Source organism: Siphateles boraxobius, unplaced genomic scaffold, assembly GCF_051911475.1.
Source record: "Siphateles boraxobius isolate OS27281-9 unplaced genomic scaffold, OSU_SipBor_1 5, whole genome shotgun sequence".
In the NCBI taxonomy this organism is placed as follows: domain Eukaryota; kingdom Metazoa; phylum Chordata; class Actinopteri; order Cypriniformes; family Leuciscidae; genus Siphateles; species Siphateles boraxobius.
Genome location: NW_027509141.1, coordinates 20,444,543 through 20,457,649, shown reverse-complemented (window position 1 = coordinate 20,457,649; position 13,107 = coordinate 20,444,543). Strand labels below are relative to the sequence as shown.

General features: G+C 37.4%; 1 protein-coding gene across 2 annotated transcripts in view; it reads right to left on the bottom strand.

Annotated features, from left to right (window-relative positions):
* The window catches only part of ncoa3 (nuclear receptor coactivator 3), a 44,805-nt gene extending 36,465 nt beyond the window's left edge, over nt 1–8,340 (bottom strand). For both annotated transcript variants that reach the window (XM_077203190.1, XM_077203189.1), the window contains exon 1: nt 8,240–8,340. The gene's annotated coding sequence lies outside the window, so the exon portion shown is untranslated. The remainder of the gene's footprint in view (nt 1–8,239) is intronic.
* Between the last annotated feature and the right edge of the window lie 4,767 nt (nt 8,341–13,107).

Sequence of the window (13,107 nt, the reverse complement as noted above, 5' to 3'; positions counted from 1 at the left end):
TATTCAATGCAAATATGCATTTTAGCCATATTGGTCAACCGTAGAACGCAGACTGTGGTGTCCGTTCCGTCTGTCATGCTCTTTGATGAGTCGCACGTGTGTCTCAGGTGTGTGACCGGTCCCGAAAGCACAGGATGGCTGCGACAATGGCTAATTAAAACATAAATGATGTGATTAAAGGGACAGACCGTTGCTTTCCCCACCTGGTGCCATCTTTTTTTGTAGAGGCAGACGCATGAGGTGCATCTGCTCTGCTGCAAAGCTGCGAAGACACAGCATACCTGTTTTTTATCACAAGCTTGTATTCTACCTTTGATTTAATCACTGCAATGCCAAAATCCTATTCGGCGTTGTCCCTTCAACATCATCAGATTATCGGCCTGAGACAGAGAGATTATGACGCTCCTCAGGAACAAAGAAAGATGAAGCCTATATGGAAATACAGTGAGCAAAAGAAGGGTGCATCAACCTTGGATGCAAATAAGCCTCGCGGTATGAAGGTAGACATAAAAAAAATAGTTCCTCTCCAATGGTGTTGCAGTGAGGTGCTTCCATAACATGGCGCATTCAGCCATGTTTATAATGTATAATATAGTATAATTGTAATATTATTTATAACCTACAACTAATTCATTATGGATATAACCTTTTGTTTGACTAAATTATCAGAAAATATTAGGGCTGATTAAAGATTTTTCGAATCCACTAGTAGTCATTAATTTAACCCATTGGTCGACTAATCGCACGTTTATATTAATTTAATTACTTAAATATATACTGGGGGAGGGGGGTCATAATATATAGCCTATTCCACGTTCCAGCGCATGCATAAAGCTTGCAGCAAAGCACTGGCAAAAGTAATGATTATGAATGTGCTGGAAAAAATAGCATTGTTTATAAATAAACTAGTGTTTCCTGTGTCCATGTAGGCTGCAAAGATGAAGTGATATGGACTCTCATCTCTGTTGTAGAGAGAAATGCGCCTTTAAATACACACAGATTACATAATCAGAGAGTATTTGTTTTTGATCAAAATTGGTTCTTTAAAAGTAGACATTTCAAGCTTTCTATAGATATATTTCACACTTCTGTGGGGCAAGTAGCCTATACACTAGGACTGGGATGGTTCCCGCATCACTGCAATACCACGGTCACGTGACTCCAACCGCGGGTCTGAGCTCGTCACCGTCATCACCGCAAAAAAAAAAAAAAAAAATATTGTCCTGCACGTTGTGTCTAATGACATGGATTCATTGATTCTAATGATATTGTGTCTTACATGGATTCAAGGTTTTCTAAACAAAACTTATCAAAAGATGGAGCAAATCCGACTTTTCGCGAGTTGAGGAGCGCAATGTTCCATGACACATAATAACATTCCATTAGTATTAGAGATGCGCAGATGTGCTATTATTATTTCATCCGCAACCGCATCACAGAACTCATCATCTGTCCACCATCCACCTGCATCAACGTTTTTTGCTGACTGTTTTAAGGTCTATGAGCGATGCGAGGCGCTGCTGCCGCGAGGCTAGAAAGCTCTTGGCTGTTCTAGAAAGAACACTGATCCAATGCAGCAAAGATATTTAAAGGCTAAAGTCCGTAGTATATTGGCTATGTTGTATCCCCAGAATATCAGCAGTGAACTCCGTCTCGGATCAGCGCACAGGAATAAATATAAATAAGTAAAGCTTAGAACGCACATCGGCAAACCTGACCTCACCTGACTAGGCTACTGTAGCCTAATATTTTATCATTTCGTTTTGAATTTTATTTAAAAGTAGACATTTAGGCCAAGCCTACGCCGAGTTTCGGTTCATTTATGAGACGAGCTCCAGTTCACGCGCAAGAGACCGCACCGGCGGTTCCACGTCCTCCTGATTATATGTCTGCTACATTTGCTTCTTTATTAATTCCAGGCAATTAGTTAATGAAACCGTGATTAAAATTAAGGTACAATTTATACAAAACAAAATTTAATTTAAAGAAAGTCTTTCTACAAAACAAAACTTAATAAAGTGGTCAAAATCGTGTCTGACCCATCTTATGATTCTATCTTACTCATGCTGTTAACGTTTCATATAATCGACTAGATTAAATAAAAAATTTAAAGTGGTTTACCACCATACCGTGGGAAAATCTTGCTTTTCAACCACGGTTAGAAAAAATCCATACCGCCCCAGCCCTACTATACACTGAATTTCAGTTTATTTTTGCGGCGCGCTCCAGAGACGTCAGAAAGCAACCGGTTTGTTTTCTAAATTTTAAAAAAGCTCAAAGTTTTCTTGTTATCGTTACTTTATTTTAAGGTCACGTAGTTATGTGTTACTTACTATATGTACTTCTTTGTTAAGCACGAAAATAAAAGATAAATATATATTTTATTTTTTATTATTGACCCCAAACTTTGATCCGCAGTGTATGAACGATAGTTCATGCATCCCATCCATAGAGGTACAAGCAGGGGGGTCCAAGAGGTGAGGTGGAGTTACTAAACACAGGAAAAGGTAAGCATAGAGTTGTAAAGGGGAATGTAAGAAGAAAGAAGAGGAAAGGCACAGTTTATGTTTAGAGATCACTTACATAAATCAGTAGTGATATTCAAAGGCTGAAAACTTTAATTACTTGTGTATGAAGACTGTATGTCCACATAACCCTCAGCTGCTCTAAAACAAAACTCTCACCTGGAGTAATGTAGAGTTACTCACAAGTCAGCTCACCCAGAAAAAGTCCTTGGTTAAAAAAAATTCATGAAGCATAAAATAAGACACTGAGTAGTGAGAGACTGATAAATCGGTCTATTTAGCTATTTTAAAGGAATATTTTACCCCAAAATTTTAAATAATTTACTGACTCCGTAGAACACTTAAAAGAAAGTCAGACAACATTGACCCCACTGTCTTTCATTGTATTGACAAATATCATTTTTGTTTGTTTGTTTATTTATTTGTTTTTTTTCCACAGAAGAAAAAAGTCATTATCGACTCATTTAAAGGAATCTTTTAAAGGTGGCACATTGTCATTGGTCAAGTGACAACAAATGGAGCTTGGTGTCACTGACAAATTGGAATTTTGGTGCACGACTTTCAACATTCTTCAAAATATCTTCTTTTGCTTTTCACTGTTAAAAAAAAAACAATTCACAGGTTTGGAAAAACATGAAGACTAGTAAACAATGACAGAATATTCATTTTGCTAAACTAATTCTTTAATTGTAGAGTAAATATTCAACAGTAATTCAGTTCGGCTGTAGTTTGAACTCCTGCAATACAGTGGAGTTTTGTAAGTGTGGAATTCTGACTAACTCTCCACAAACCTTTCGTCAAATTGGGGGCTGGGGATGCTGGCAAAATGAAAACAAGGTGGCCGCTAAGCAGTTGAGAAGTTCATCCAAAGTTGACTTTCTCTCTTTCTATCGACTTCTCTCTCTCTCTCTCTCTCTCTCTCCCTCTCTCTCTCCCCCTCTCCTTCCTCTAGGCTCAACTGCCGAAGAACGCATCTGGTAACATTTACCTCGTGACTTAAAACTTTTCTCTACTATTATACAACAGGGCCCTAAACACAACACAAACACACACCAAGTCTTGCTAACTTTTTACAATGGTAACAAGACCAGACCAGGGCTTTACCCTCCCGTGGGTTCATTCAGGTGAGCCCATTTTACGAGCATTCTTCAGCAAAGGGTGAGAAAGCCAAAAAATTAGAGGAAAAAAAACAGGAGTGTGCACTTTTCATTTTTTAAACCCCACCCCCCTCTTTCTATCTGCTTTTGACAGCAAAAACAGGAAAACAATGACGGATCGTGGAGAAATCCGAAACTGGGCTGGAAAATTCAACAAATTAAGTACGACAGCAATGAGTAAATAAAAAACCAAACACTATATTTTCCTCCTCAAGCCCTTTCACCCTCTCAAGAGAAAGTCTTCATGCACAGAACGTGTTTGCATACATTTCCAAGTTTCACTTTCAGACACCCACAGTACTGCAGAGAGCTTCCTTCCGCGTATGTGTGCATATCGAGCACACGCCGTCGCCAGGCACATCCAGCTCGACGTCACCGCCCGAACGACCTTGAGCCAGTCGTGCAGGAGTGTCGTCATGGCAACACAGCTTTACACAAGCAGCCACAGCTGGATGCAACTTACAAATTCCTCTTAAATTCGACTTGTGCTATAGGACACTGAAGGGAGCTGTAAAATGTATCCGGAGCACACGACGACACTCGCTTGCAGATGCCATGCAGAGACTCTTAATTATGACTCATAAGTTTCCAAGTGATTCGCACAGAAATTTTGACATACAACAAACAAACCTTCACAGTTGAGCTCTTGATCTGTGTCTAAAGAGTGAAGGGAGAAAGTTTACAAAATGTTGTTTATTAACTGAGTAAACAAAGACCGAAAGAAATTAAACGCATTACTGTCTCTGGAGTGCATTGAGAAGTACTAAATTTACTTTTATGCTTGTTTCTCTAGTTAGCAAACTGGAAACTTTACAGCGGTCTACAAATTAGCATCGTAAATTATGCCCGTGAGCTCTAAATCCAGAAGAGTTACGTATGAAAATGTTTTCGTGGAGGATCGTTGAGGTGCAGTAAATCATTAATATCCTGAAGGTTCCAAGCGGTTCATCACGAGATGCGAGTCAACCTCGCCACACATATTAAAAGTTTACAGGGCTAAAATAACCAGCCTGCACCAACACCTTTAACTACTCAGAGCAAAAAGCCATCGCAAGTAACAGGTATCACATTTCAATTAGTGCAACAATCAAGCTTTTGTTTCAACCCACTGCCACCAACACAAGCGCCTTGGAGCAACACTATACACCCCCCCCCCCCCCCCCCCCCCCCCCACCATTAATCTTACATTTGAAACAAACACACAGATACTTGATATTAACTGGACCATTTTCCCTGCTGTGAAAATAACCATCACCCACAACCACACTGTTTTCCTTCTTTCACTCACACGTCGCGCTCAGAGAACGGCAGCATTTCAGCTTCTTCATGTATCGAGGACTGAAAAATGCTAAATGAGCTAGGCCGATCAGATAAGTGTCAGAAAGGTGACGGGAAGCACATTAGTCATTCTGCTGTTTCGCTAGTCAAACCTCCTGTGATCCAAGAAGAAAGCCACAAAATATATGTCCAAAAACGAACATCTATAATAGATTAGACATTATGGAATAGTTAAACGAAGAATGAAAATAACCTTCATATTTAACTTCTGTCTTCAGTTGAACACAAAAGCTGGATTTTGCATGAATATTCTAGTCGCTCTTTTCCAAATTATGGAAGTGAATGGGGCTGGATTAGGGCACGATATATCGGCCGATATATGGTCATTTTTAATGTTTGCGTTCTCCGCCCTGAAAAGAAAATTTGGCCGATATATTAAAGCTGACAAATAATAGATTATTTCCTACAGCTAAGACGCTTCAGATGCGCACTGTTCGCCATGATGGTTTTGAATTGCTAGAAATATGATAGGAATCACTTCAAAAAGGAAAACACAGTTAAGTGCCACATAAAATTATAATGAGAACATTATAATTGTGGGCTTGGGACATGGCTTTTAATGGGAAACTTGTGTTTTTGTAATCAGGCTCTCAAAAATTATATAAAAATTTGGATTGTGATTTATCGGTCAATGTACCGTTTATTGGCTTAAAGAATTATCGGTTAATGGTATCGGCCAAAATGTTCATATCGGTGCATCCCTAATATATACATATATATATATATATATATATAAAATTAATTAACATGGCTCATAAGACTTTTGCGCAAGTCTTTCGAAGTAACTTTGCGAAGTCATTCTTCTCTGAAACGCGTGACTGAATTATTCGTCTAAGTCAGATCATTTGACTGAATCGACTGCTATGAGTTCAAATAACTGACCAGCGTTTTTACAGTTTACTAAAACTATTAAAATAAAATTGTTTCCTTTAATTGAAATAAAGCTAACTGAAATCAAATAAGCTGAAGACGTAATCATTTTCCTAAAACTAAAATTAAAAAGCTTTTTTGGGGTTAACTATTCCTTGAGCCACAACAATGAAATCAAAATAAGAAAAAGATGTTCAAATCAAAACTCAGATGGTCCTTCAAAAATCATGGGAAAACTTTAGCACAAGCATTTTTTTCTCCCCCTGAGAGAGTCCGAGTTAATGAGTTATAGAGCAAGAGCTAACAAATGGATGAGGACAGAGAATCTATGCATCCTTTAATTCTTAACCCCATCTGCAGTCAAAGTGTTCAACACAAGATTGATTCATAGTTAATGCAGCCTGACGCTCGGCGTGTGAGAGAGAGGGAGCTGCGGAGAAAGGAACAGATAAAGGGGGAAGGAGGGGGGCTGCCTGCGACTAGTGTGAGGAAGAGTTCAGAGGGTCTTTTCCCACACGCAGTCAGGGCATCCGTGGGTCCCGTAGCGTGTGAGCACCAACATACAACGCTGAGCATAACGCATGTTCTGTTCTCATGCATCCACGGAAATGTTTCAAAAATACACACTCATATTAAACTATTATTAAGCCGTGAATAACTGCACTAGTACAGGCTAAAAAGGCTGCAGACCCATCTTTGAAATTTAATAACATTAATTATCAGGAAGATTACCTATTACACTGTAGAAGCAATAAAAACAAATCAGTTATGGTTCTAACAACATGTTATTAAACAGTGCAAGCACGCTATTTACCTGTGCATTCAGTGTGCAAATAATAACCAAAAGTAAATTTCAAAGCGTCTATATATGTCAAAATGAGTGCATGTGGATTTCAGGGAAACGTTGGTCCTACAAATGGGGTTCTGTGATGTTTCTATAAATGGCCAGTGAATATTTTTGAAACGTTGGGATGTGGTCAAAGCCTCCTAGCTCACAAACTGCAGCATTTGGATCACTACAAAATGTGAATCGCTTTGAATTCAGAAGAACATCAAACTTTCTAGTAGCGCTGCAGTGCACTGAATACCTCAGGCTAAATCATTGCAATTAACATTGCAAAGTGCAAAGAATGGGAGTGTTAAAAATAGTGTCTGATGACTCTGATAAGAATCGTTCATGTTCCTACGTTCACAATGTACACGTTCCAAACGTGTCTGCCATGTCTAACAATAATGTATGGGTGGAGATCACTGGAGTTTGAGACACAGACATAATTTAAGTGTCTAGTACAGCAGGTACAACCTACACCACACTTTGTCACCATAAATAAGCAAAACAAAAACAAAAAATACAAAATCTAAAAGATAAGAGTTATCCTGCTGACTTGTGCATCACTAAAGTGGTCAACTGATTTTAATTGTATTAACCCTTGAACTGTTTTGTCAACTGATTAATACAGCACAGTTTGGTAGGCAGAAAAGTAAAAGCATAAAAACACTGTAAATAATGCCTAGCTTTGATTTGTTCATTGCTGAACTATGATAATTTTATCTCCACCCTCAGTGTCATTAACCAGGAAACCATCTTGTTGTTTGAGTTATTTGAACTTCATATTGAACTGAGAGCAAAAGCAACAAAACATCCTCATAACATAACAAAACATAACATCACGCAATACATCTGAACAGATCGTTTGAGGTCAATAAGTTTTTCAAGAAAAATCAGAAAGAAAAAAAGTTGGAAGAATTTATAAAAATATGTATTTGTGATAGTGACAGATAAAGGGTTAAGAATATGTTATGCTTAAGCAAACTAACTTCAGCTCATGTAAGTTAAGTAAACTATCAGGTGATCCACAAACTGGTAAACAAACTTGCTGCTGATCAAAGATTTAAAACAAAGGAAAAAAATCTATTGATTATGGTAATAATCTCAAAATTATATAAACCAACAACCGCAATATTACAGTAAATTAAGAAACTTAATTATTTTGAATTGTAGTTCATCTCAAAAGATTCAGACAAGATTCAAACCTCTTCAAAATGTTCACCAACTTAGGAAAACAGTGTTAAAATGCGTGGATTAATAACAAAATGTTATGGTCGCAGAAGAATACAAAACGGATCCTGTTGTGAAAAGTAAACAAACATGCTGGAGTATGTTGTATCTGGCAACACTGTGTTACTACGATTATTGTCTCAAAGGCAGAATAACTAGGTGGCAAGATCCTCACCGTGGACAAGAATGTACTTCTGAATAACCGGCATCACGTAACATTGTTTCACGAACACAACAATTGGTTAAATGTCTCCATTTACGATCGCGATGAAGTGTTTCGGTTCACTTACCTGTGTAAATGTATCCCGTGAAACACTCCAGTTTCTTTAAGCCACTTCTACGCATCCGCCATCTTCAGCATTAGCTATGTTTGTTTAAATGGGAAACACTCCCAAAGCTTAAAGAAGCCTGCCTGAACCATGCGCGCGGGGAGTTCTGGGTAATGTCGTTCTGCCATCCGGGCTCTCAGAGCATTCCACACAGAGCTAAAGAGGAAAGAAACTACAAGTACATGAACCCCTGCAGATCGAAAACTAGACATCCAGTAGGAGATGGGCAGTAGTAGCAATATCGTAGAAAAAAATATAGTGCATTTATTTTTAGGTCATCCAAGTACCACTACAGATAACAGTCACGTATCCCTAATGAGTAGGCTGACGTAAGCCTTTATTTACATATTTGAGTGTGATTAATTCGCTTCGCGAGAGATCGGAATATTTGTTCGCATCACACCTTTTTATTCATTGTCTGTCAAATCAAACCACTTTATTTTCACTACTAAATGTACATAAATCTCGTGTTGTCCACCAACATTGCAGACCCGTACAGTGACAGTAAAAGACAATGTAGCTACAAGAATACACAATATTGGCCTACTCATTTCACAGTTTATAGTATACATTATAGTATAACTACATACACACGAAGTATACATTACGCAATACAGACGATCTACAAGCAATTAAAACTGTTACTTCAAGTTTCAAATAAGTTGAATGTAGAATTCAGCAGAATGTAATACGCATAATACGAAGTAGTTAAATTTGCCAGCAAACGTGAAAAAACTACCCTAGATGATATTTCAAGTAGCTTATAAAATTTTGCCTCCACATTTAAATATTTCGGTATTTTTGTCACTTATGGTGGCAAATTGTATTTTGTAGTACAATCATAAAGTATTTCATATTCTAGACATGATATATGGATTGATTTTATGATGCACTGACGTACGCCACTTTTCACATTTTCACAATTGATGATGCTTGATCCAGGTGGCATAGCTACAGTATGTTTTAAATGGTTAAAAAGAAATGTGTTCTTGTAAAGGTAAAAAATGCCACTTAAAATCAATTTTAAGTGTGCAAATATTCCCAAATAATTTGAAAAGTTATTTTCTGACGCTTTTGCATGTGCACAAGAAAAGGCTACAAAACTGTATATAAATGACAAAGCAAACATTGATAGCTTTACTGTAAACTAGGCTTGTAGATCTGTGATGCACATAATGATCTCACACTCTGTAATATATATATATATATATATATATATATATATATATATATATATATATATATTCATGTAAAGAGAACTGAATGGTCAAACGGCATTTTAGGATGCACTTGTATTCTTGTGGTCTGCAGAGGCTGTAAGTGCTCTGCCCTCTGAAGACCAGACATGGAAGATAGCAACGAACTCGTCTCCATGGTGATCTCTGAGGCATACCAGTGTAGAATTTCAACTGTTGGAGGAGACAGCGCTAAAGAGGGAGGAAGGGAGGGAGGGAAGGAAAAAGAGAGGGGAGGTAGGAACGAGGGGAGGGGGAGGGGGAGGGGGAGGGGAGAATGAGAGAGAGTCAGACTGAGAAAGAGAGAGAGTAGTAATTAGCTCATTGCTTGCTGTTTCCTGTCATGACAGTTCCCTGCTATACAACCTCTGGTCTCATTTGCCCAAAAAAACTTAGACATGAAGCTGAAGCATCAAGCAATTTTGCTGCAAAAAATAAAAATAAAAAAATAAATAAAAATCTGTAGACTGTTTATTTGACGGAAATGGATAGGAAATGCAGCAGGTTACAGCGAAGTGGTATTTTTTTAAATCTTAATTTTAAATATTGATGAATAACACTATACGAGATGAAAAATGTCGGTTATGAGCTTATTCGCATTTGACCACAAGACTGAGAGAGCCCCAATAACATTCTTGAGAAGCCCAGAAAGAGGCCCATAGACCTGTTGTTGTTCCCTCCCCCAATTCACAGCACAATCTGACTCCCCCCTTCCGAGAGTGTGAGATGGTTTACCCCCCAACCCCCTCACTCTGTCTGTCCCCTTTGAAAGGACAGGAGATAGCATTTTAAAAGGACAGGAGATTAGCCCCCAATCATCTGCATCTATAGATTCTCTACCTGCAAACATGCAGTCATGAACCTCTCTTTCTTTCACCCATCCCCTCTCCAGATGAAGTGCTTTAAGATTTATTAGGTTAAATCACCTCTTTAGGAGTGTACGAATGAGCATTGAGTATGAAATTGAAAGTGCAATAATTACATCTGTTTAATAGGCTACTAGGTTAGGAAATTGTATCACTTGGGTTAAGGCTCCTTGAGGCAATCAAGTGTTTGATAAAAGGCTTCCAGGCTGCCAGTCAGTATATATATATATATATATATATATATATATATATATATATATATATATATATATATATATATATATATATATATAGCATATTTATATATATAGCATATTTTTATATATATTTATTTATTTTTTATAACCAAACTGCATTTTAAAGTTGTGACTCATCTGAAAATCGTAAGATACTATAGATTTGGAGTTGAATGTAATCAGTATGCCTATGGAAAAACTCTCCATATCATCAATATTTCTTTGGCTTGAGATCTTCCATGCTGTGTGAGTGTGTGTCTGTGTCAGTATGTGTTTTGATTTATTAATGCAGCAGGGAGTCTCAGACAGCTGTCCTCAGCATGGATGATAACATGAGGAGCAGAAAGCTGAATATCCTCCTCTAGTGGACAGCCTGTGATATGACCTTAAGTTACAGGCCTCTGACCTCAATGAAGGTTCTTAGTTGAAGAATCGTGTAAGTAAGTCTATTTAAAATTATATTTGTTTGTAATATTATTACAAAGGGCTGCTGATTCTGTTAAATATGTAGGTATTAAAATCTTGTCTGTGGTTTGCAATGGAACTGTCTGTGACATATCTGGTAATAAGTTCTCACACAAGTCATTTGACTGTGTTTGAATTTTAAAAACTCAAAATGTGACAGATATTTGACAGTCATGGGTTGAATGAAATGTAAATAGACATTGATTCCATTTTTGGGAGTGGTGTATATATCTTTCCACCAGAGATATGTGACCTTGCCAGATTAAATTCATGATCAATGCTAATGAGTAACACATAGCCTATATACTGAGCTATTATTGTTAATTGACAGACTTGACTGTCTGTTCCATAGATTTACATTGAAGAAAGGATCCAAGGTATGTCTTGAAACAAAGATGTTACCAAATATTCAAGTTTAGAGAGGATAAATGTAAAAACTTACAGGGATAGTTTACCCAAGTTCTTCCAAACCTTCCATGGAACATAATATTTTGATGAATGTTGAAAATTAAACAGTTTTGGTGACCATTGACTTCCACTGTATGGACAAAAAACAGATGACAGAATTGGACTGTCCCTTTAAGAGTTAGTCATTGAACAAATCATGTTGATTTACCATCAATTTGAATATTAGGCTGAAAGTGACCCCCTAATTTCCTTACACCTTCGTCTAAGCAATTGGGCTTTTAAGGGCCACCCAGAATACCATAGCAAGAGGATAATGCACTAAAGTCACCCAGAAAACCTTGGCAAGAAAAGTAATACTAAGTAAATAAATTCATTATTTTCAGTATCATTTACAAATTTTCAAACCCTAACCCTACAATGGAGCATCTAGTGATGTTTAACGCTTATAGATTATAAAACTAATGTGCGTTTTGTTGTTTCTATAATAAGACAAGAAGTTTGGTTTTGCAAGGAGACAACAGGTGTGGGTGGGGTGTGTTCTGGCAGATGACTCACTCAAAGGTGCATCAGAACCTGTCTAACTAGAGTCTAACTAGTTTTAGATAAACTGACCACACCCTCTCAGGTCTGTCAGAAAAAAAACATAGCTCATGACACCGTGGTGACGAGTTAAAGCTGAAAACGATACACAACTTTTCAAATCTGAACAGATTTAGGCATCATATTCTTGCCAAGTTATGATTGTTAAAACTGGGCATCGTACACTATTGATCTGATGATCACACACTACTTTTGGAAGTCTTTCCAAACACAACAAACTTGTGTGGAAACATGCGCCTTGCTGCTAGGAGACGAATGACAAATGAAGACAAAAGGTGTTCTAAAACCGGCTCAAAATATCAAACAAGTTTGATATCCTGTGACTGGACGGAATCCAGGACATAAAAAATACAAATAAATAATTAATCAGTGTGTCCATAATATACGATTTTCAGTTTTTCTCAAAACTGCAGAATGGCTCTGACCTTCGCCAACTAGCATTAACTTTTCCAACTGTTACTCGGCAAAAATGTATAATGTATTCCAGCCTTAAAGTCACCATGAAATCAAAACCTACCTATTTTTTATGGAATATTGCAGTATTTATTATAAACTATTTACCTGTGCACAACCTTTTTTTCTAATTCATGTGCCTTTGTAACCTTTAATAAAAATAACTTTCTCTCCCCCTTGCAATGACATGACACTTCCTGTGTTTTTCAGCGCAACCTGTCACTCACATGACATCATCACAGCAATAGCAAACTACAACCATCCGTATTAATCAATAGCCAATGGACAAAATCAAGTCCCTCCATACTTTTTGTCTTGTTCGAGAAGCTGTATAGCATAGCAACTTATAGCAACTTCCATTTCATGCTTACTTTAAGTCTCTCTCATTATAGTTTGATTAACGACCACAACAGTCCCCAAAATGTAGCCAAAAAAATGTTTTGCTCCGTTAGATTATTGTAAGACATACAAAATACTTTTGTTAGAGTAAAATCACACTTTACAGCAATGTACTTCAAGAAACAACTAGGTTGTAAACAACCCGTGTCATGATGTTGTAGAATCAA